Genomic DNA, 7626 nt, shown 5'->3' with positions numbered 1-7626 from the left:
AGTTGAAGTTGCAAGGTGGAAGGGTTAGAACACTTCTGGGTGTTCTGCATATTCCTACATTAGCCAGAAATTTGATTTGTGTAAGCAAGTTGGATGATGCAGGTGTAAAAACAGTGTTCATGAAAGAAACCTGTAAGATGGTTCGGGGGGCACTGGTATTGATGCGGGGAGTTCGGACTGGAAATCTGTACAAGCTAGAAGGTGCACTATTGCTGATAGGTGCAACAGTTTTGTGGTTCCTGAAAGTGGAGCAGAAAATCTAGTGGCCTCTGGAGAGAAGACCATGTTGTGGCATCAAAGGCTTGGACATAATGGAGAGAAGGGCCTTCGAATACTTCATGGTAAAGGTATGGTAGAAGGTGTGAGTAATAGCTCTCTGGATTTTGATTTCTATGAAAATTGTGTATATGGGAAGCCTAATTAGGTGAGTTTCCCCTCTAGTGGTAAGAAGGCGAAACATATATTAGAGCTTCTGCACAGTGATGTGTTTGGGCCTATGAAGGTTCTATCACTTAGTAAGTGTATGTACTATCCATCATTTATAGATGAATTCTCAAGGAATACATGGATATATTTCCTTAAGAAGAAATCTGAAGTCTTTGACAGGTTTAAAGAATTTAAGGCTCTGGTTGAAAACCAGATAGAGTAGAAGATAAAGGTGTTGAGGACAGATAATGGTGGAGAGTTTTGCAGCAAGGAATTTGAAGAATTCTGTAAGAAGTGTGGTATAGCACGACAGAAGACTACTCCATATACACCTCAACAAAATAGAGTTGCAGAAAGAATGAATAAGATGTTGATGGATAGGGAAAGAAGCATGCTCAGTGGTGTGGGGTTAGGATAGGAATTCTGGGTAGAGGTGGTGGATAGTGCATGTTACCTGGTCAATAGGTGACCTTCATCAGTGTTGAAGGATAAGACTCCACAATAGGGAAGGATTGGTAAGAAACCCTCTCTTTCACATCTGAGGGTATTTGGATGTGATGCATATGTACATGTTCCAAAGAAGAAACGAACCAAGTTGGACAGTAAATCTGAAAAGTGCATCTTTATTGGGTATAAGGATGGTTTAAAGAGTTATAAGCTTTGAAACCTTGTCACACGAATGGTTGTGTACAACCAAGATGTGGTGTTCATAGAGGTAAAAGATGTTATTAAACATGAAGACCAACGAAAGGAACTTCAGAAGATAGAGTTTGAGCTAAAGGAGGAAGAATCAGACTTTACAGCAAAGGAGGAATCAGAAGATGAAGAGCCACAAACTCCGGGTGTAAGAATATCAGCTCGAGAAAGAAGCCAGCCAAAAAGGTATAGTCCATCTGCTTTCTGTTCAAATTTTTCTTTATCTATTACTAATGATGATCCCAGAAATGTGAAGGAAGCAGTAGATTCAGAGGATGGAAAACTCTGGAAAGAGGCCATGGTTGATGAAATGGCATCTTTGCACAAAAATGAGGCTTGGGATTTGGTGGAGTTGCTGGCTGGAAGGAAACCCATTGGCAGCAAATGGGTGTTCAGAAGAAGACAAATGCAAAAGGAAAGGTGGAGAAATACAAAGCTCAGTTGGTAGCAAAAGGTTATTCCTAGGTGCTGGGAATTGATTTTGGTGATATTTTTTCTCCTGTTGCCAAGGTAACTTCTATTAGGTTACTTTTATCTGTTTCTGCTGCTTTTGATTTTGAGGTAGAATAGATGGATGCGAAGACAACATTTATTCACATGGATCTGGAAGATGATATCTACATGAAGCAACCTGAAGGCTTTGCGATGAAGGGTAAGAAATAATTGGTATGCAAGCTAAAGAAGTCTATGTATGGGTTAAAACAGTCACCAAGGATGGGGTATCTGAAATTTGATACATTTATACAGGGACTTGGCTTCACCAGAAGCAAAGCAGATCATTGTGTGTATTTTAAATTAATTTGTGACCGTGTTATTTATTTTGTCTTGTATGTGGATGATATGTTGCTGGTTGCAAATGGCAAAGAAATTACCCAGGCTTTGAAGAACCAATTGTCGTCCAAATTCGACATGAAAGATCTTGGTGCTGCAAACTATATTTTGGACATGGAGTTTAAAAGAGATCAAGCAAAGGGGAAGCTCTTGTTAAACCAGAGGAAGTATGTCGAGACAATACTACAGAGGTTTAATATGCAGGATAGTAAACTGGTGAAGGTTCCTATTCCTATAGGTGTAAAATTATCTGTTGAATAGTGTCCCAAGACCCAAGAAGAGGAAGATGATATGTCTCATTTTCCATATGTAAGTACAGTCAATAGCCTGATGTATGCAATGGTATATACTAGACTAGACATTGCACATGCAGTGGGAGTATTGAGAAGGTTTATGTCAAAAGCAGGGAAGGAGCACTGGATAGTAGTGAAGCGGGCTTTCAAGTATTTGTGTGACACTAGTGATTGTGGTTTTTGCTACCCAGGAAGACAAGGATTGGACAGAATGTTGGATATTCATGGCTTTCTTGATGTAGACTGGGATGGAGATTTGGATCATAGAAGATCTACAAGTGGGTATGTGTTTAACCTATTTGGAGGTGCACTCAGTTGGATGAGTAAGAAACAATTTGTAGTGGCACTATCAACTACAGAGGCAGAATACATGGTAGCCACTCGTGCAAGCAAGGAAGCAGTTTGGTTGCAGAGATTGTGTTCAAGTATGGGGTTAGTATAGGGAGCTATAAGTATAGACTGTTATAGCCAAAGTGCAATTTTCTTGGCAAATAACCCCGCATATCATTCAAAGACATAGCACATTGATGTTCAGTATCACTTTGTGAGGGATATGATAGAAGAAAGAAAGGTGTTTTTCGTAAAGGTGAAGACTTTGAAGAATACTACACATGCATTGACCAAATTTGTGAGCTCTGAGAAGTTCTCTTGATGTAGAGAGACAATGGGTGTTTTAGGGCTGGAAAAATGACTAAGCTCTCTTGTGGCCATCTGTGGAAAGAAAACAACAAGCGGGAGAATGTTCGGTTGTGTTATAATCTTTACATGACTAGCCCACGTAGTTAACCATAGGGTTAGAGGGGGAGAAAAGACCCCCTTCATTGCGCCGGTTGTGTAGCAGGGGGGGGTCACATGGGGTTTGAGACGTACCCATAACCCCACTTTATGGGGTCCGAGGCAGCGCCCCAAAAAAATTTGGTTTTGGACCCTATGTTAGGATGGGCAGGCCCACCTATGGTTTTGTGCATTATTTTCGCACATGTTTTTTGGATGTGATGGTTTTTGGTCCATGGTATTGGATGCTTCGGCATGTATAAATATGTATTATAACATTGAAAGGAACATAATGAAAAATCAAGCCGGTAGTCCCACTTCTGGGATCCAGTGGTAAAATCTCTATGTATATGTGTTTTATGTGTTATTCTCTTGCATTGTTTATTTTTCAATGTTTTAGAATTCGTATCGAGATAATTTTTGTACGGGGTTAAAACCTACAAGAAGAAACCGATGAAGGAAACACAGGATGCAAATTTCATAAGAAAACCTGAACCCTTACCTTCCACAGTTGTACCATATTTGGAAAATGAAATAATTTTGTTGCAAAGACTCAACAATGTTTAAGCACTAGTGGCAATACCTGATTCTGTGAATTAGGGTTGTAGAGCCTAGTCAGAGGTAGGAGAGGAGGAGAATGAGCTTAGAAAGGGTGTGGCGGAGGAAGGTTATGTATCATAAACAACCTGAGTGACTCATATTGTGCATGAAAACCATAATTTAGGTAAATCATTGATAATTTAATACAACAAAATTATATGGACGAGACACATCTCAGTGTTAGAGATAGTGTTATTGGTGACAGCTTAGGCTCTCGAAAATTTAGCAAGAAAAAGTTGATGTATTAACAAGAAAATTGGCTGGAAACATTAATACGTATATAAATCTTCAATATAAATGTAAAGGTTGGCTAATCTAATTGTGGAAGAGATTTTATTGTTACAAGAATGCAAGGAAGTCATCAACAGTGAAATATTTTATGCATAGTATTTATCACCATTTCCCATAGAGTAAAACATTTATTGACTGTGTGTGTGTGCATGCACTAATGATGCAAACCAAAATAATCAATAATTGTTGAATGCCCAAAACAAATGCTTTTAGGAAGAGATTAATGTATGATTAGTAAACATTAATTTATTAACCTTTCAATAAGTTCCAGATAAATCAAAAACCTTATATAATGAATCTGGCATGCCTGGTTTAAAAAAAAATAATGTAGAGAGGGAGTTATTACAATCGTTATGCTCACAATCGATAAGATTTGAGACTTAGCTATATATTTCTATTAAGCGAGAATGTGTTGGACACCTAATCCTCTAAAGGTTGGTGTGGAAGCTGAGTAGTCTAAGGAAGTCCAAGAGACCTTGGAATATGAAACCAAAGGTCATATGAATGTACTATAAATGTATAGCATTTGTTAATAATAGATATACTCTCATGCTTATCTTTAATATTTCATTGTTGCCATGTATGTGTTTAACATGGTATCAGAGCGGGCGTACTCCTGCCCTACTCCAATTTGAGCCACTTGTGTTGTGGCCTCTCTATGCATTTCAGTTCTGCATTCCTGTGGATAGAACTGATATTATTGTGTGCTTTCCTATTTCATGCTTCACACTGTCTGGCTGACCTCTCTCACCTAGATTTGTGCTGGGTTCTCTATCCACTGCCTCAAATAGAAAAAACACACCTGCCTCGACTCTGCACCTAAACGCTCTGCATTTGATATAAAATTGAATGACTTGTAAAGTATGTGCTGTGTGGAATACTGAGATGATCGTGTGAGTGCCATGAGTGAAGTAAGTATGTATTACGATCGTACATATTCGATACATATTCTGCATTGAATGGTAATGTGTTGACTACGTTTTGGATTAACATTGTGTTGCTTGACATGGAGTGATTGTCATGCGGTATTACTGTGTTCATAATATTGCATTACCATGATTGTTTCTTGGCTAATGCCTCTTCTTCCACACAGTCAATACTCCTAACTCTGCAACATAATACCTCCTCTGTGTCAGTGAAATTATCAGTGAAGTTGTGTTGGCATGTACACCATGACTATACCCAGTGACTATGGTTACCGTGAACCATATTAGTATATACATCATCCAGTTATATGAACATTGCCCCTACTACCACATTAGAGGATCTATGGACTGCGACTTTCTTGTCCACAGGTGACTTCCCAAGAAGCTCGAAGCCAAGACCGAAACCCTTAAGTGGGCTAGGAAGCTGAACAGGTGGAATTGATACTTTGTTGGAGGCTAGAAATCCTGCCAGCTCGAGGTCCAGCGTATCAGGTGACAGTGCAGAGTAACCATTGGATTAGTCAGATCAATGAACAGGGTTAATGGAAGACGAGTGATGAAGATCTTATCGCAGGAGATTAAGTTAAGAAATGGATGGATCACATCAAGGCACGTGTCAACAAAAGGGTGGAAAACGTGCAGAATAATGGAGCAGCCTTTGTAGGCGGTAAGTAGTATCTCGCGCGCCCTAAAATATGTAAATGGTATTTTGAAAATTCACGCGATTAACCTGAGGGGTTGACACATAGCATGGGAAAACCACTTTCCTCGCATTCTCTAGACCTGATATCGGTCGTTCAAGAATTCATGCGAGATTACATGATAGCCATTGGATCATGCGGGATTGATCGATGATGGAGATCGGCCAAGCTAGTTGGTGAGCGGGTGACGCGATAGTAGTTGGATTGAATGGAACAGATCGATGGTGAATATTTGGGTGTACAAAGCTCAAACATTGAAATGAACACATCAGCTATGTGACACATGGTTGACGTTGATCAGTCAGGTTTGTTGTGAATCAGACGGTAAGAAGATTTGCGGGTATAGTCTGATTAATATGTGCTTTCTTAGCTTCCGCTTAAGCATTTAATTAAAGAGTGTTAAGCTTTGGGTTATGGAAGGTTTTATTAAGAAGGAATATTAAAATTTCTGGGACATGTATATGACATGCATTTTATATGAATACTGTGGGTATGTGCGGCTTAGGGTGGAAGAAGATCCTTCCACTACTGAAATATTAATAAATGATCAGAATGCCAGTTGAGTCTACATATCCTCTTTCTGATTTACAAACTAGCCTTTTCCCAGTTATCCTCTATGATTTAATATCTCTATCTAAATGGTATTAGCACATGTGTGAATGTGTATTATAATTGCATATATGGTCTCTACTTTGTGATAGTAAATCACCAAACCCTATATCTAAGATGCGGGGAAGAGGTAATCGTCCGATAAGAGGAGATTGAAGCATATTGCATCAGAACATCCAAGCATGTTAACATTTTAAATGGACACGATGTGGCTATTAAAAAGAGTTTAAGGTTCAGATTGATCGGATCATCCATTGAATGGGTGATTGGATGCATATTACTTCTGAAATTTTACGCAAGTTAATGTTAGATATGGACGTGATAGGTTTCATACAATGGGATTAAAACCTCATTGAGTTTCAGCCATCAATACCATTCGTTGGTTGATTGATTGGCCGATAATCGTGCATAAACATGTGCATGGGTTAACAGACCTATTGTGACCCGATATGTTAACTAAGAGGATGAAATTTTATTTGAATTCTGGTCATATAAGTCAAACAAATTTCTTCTTTCAACTATCTACCCTGCAAAGTTGTATAAAACCACATTTTAGCACCACATTGGTTGAATTCTGAAGCGCTTGTTGTTACATTGTTTGAGATCTACGATAATGTGTAGAGATACAACTCGATTATCTCCACTATGCCGCAACAACAATGACCTATCCATCAGAATGAAATACTCCTGTAGATGCCACTTTTCGTCACTATTTGTGGATCTCTGAATAGCCGGACTCGATTGAACATTCTATGGACCCCTTCACTAATGTACTAAAGTCTATTTCATTCAACCATACATGACACTATAGGAAAATAATTTCTGGCCTCTCTGAAAACTGTTAGCAAGAACATCAATGAGAAGGATAAGATTGTCTGAAATTTCAAATACCTCTGCTATGTTAGTCACAGTCATAGATCCTTCATAAGATTTCAGGTACAACCTCTTGAAGAAACAGTCCAATTGTTCTTCGTGTCTTATTCTATTCGGTACAGGAGGAATATCTCGAACGAGGACAACAAATTGTTCTTGTTGATTCTATCCTTGGCTAAGAAGGATATTACAAAGTTGACTTCCATCTAGTCGAACAAAGGTAGAGGTAGGTTATCGATGTAAGAGCAAAAAATTAGTAAGAACTATTATGCAACTTTCTAGAATAGAGGATATTGCAGTAACATTGAATTGTGAGTGACTGTTGCTTCTTACTCATTGGTTAATAGTTGTGATTGGTTTCTTTAAAGTGTAAGTTTGATAATGAAGAAAATGACCAAACTTGATAATGCATTAGAGTTTTTAAATAATCTGATACATTCCATTGTTGATGAGATGATTAAGATCAACAAAACCTCTCCTTCCAATATTAAAATGTGTATGCAAAATGCACAAGAGAATATTGAGTTTTTGTAGCTTGAATCTCAACTACAACATGAAGAATTATAGCAGTAGGGTCATCATTATGAACCTGCTTGTGTTAATAAG

This window comes from Pinus tabuliformis, chromosome 2_2 (genome assembly GCF_031772625.1).
Source record: "Pinus tabuliformis cultivar Carrire ecotype Pingquan chromosome 2_2, CPIR1, whole genome shotgun sequence".
Classification (NCBI taxonomy): Eukaryota; Viridiplantae; Streptophyta; class Pinopsida; order Pinales; family Pinaceae; genus Pinus; species Pinus tabuliformis.
This window is presented reverse-complemented; position numbering follows the sequence as displayed.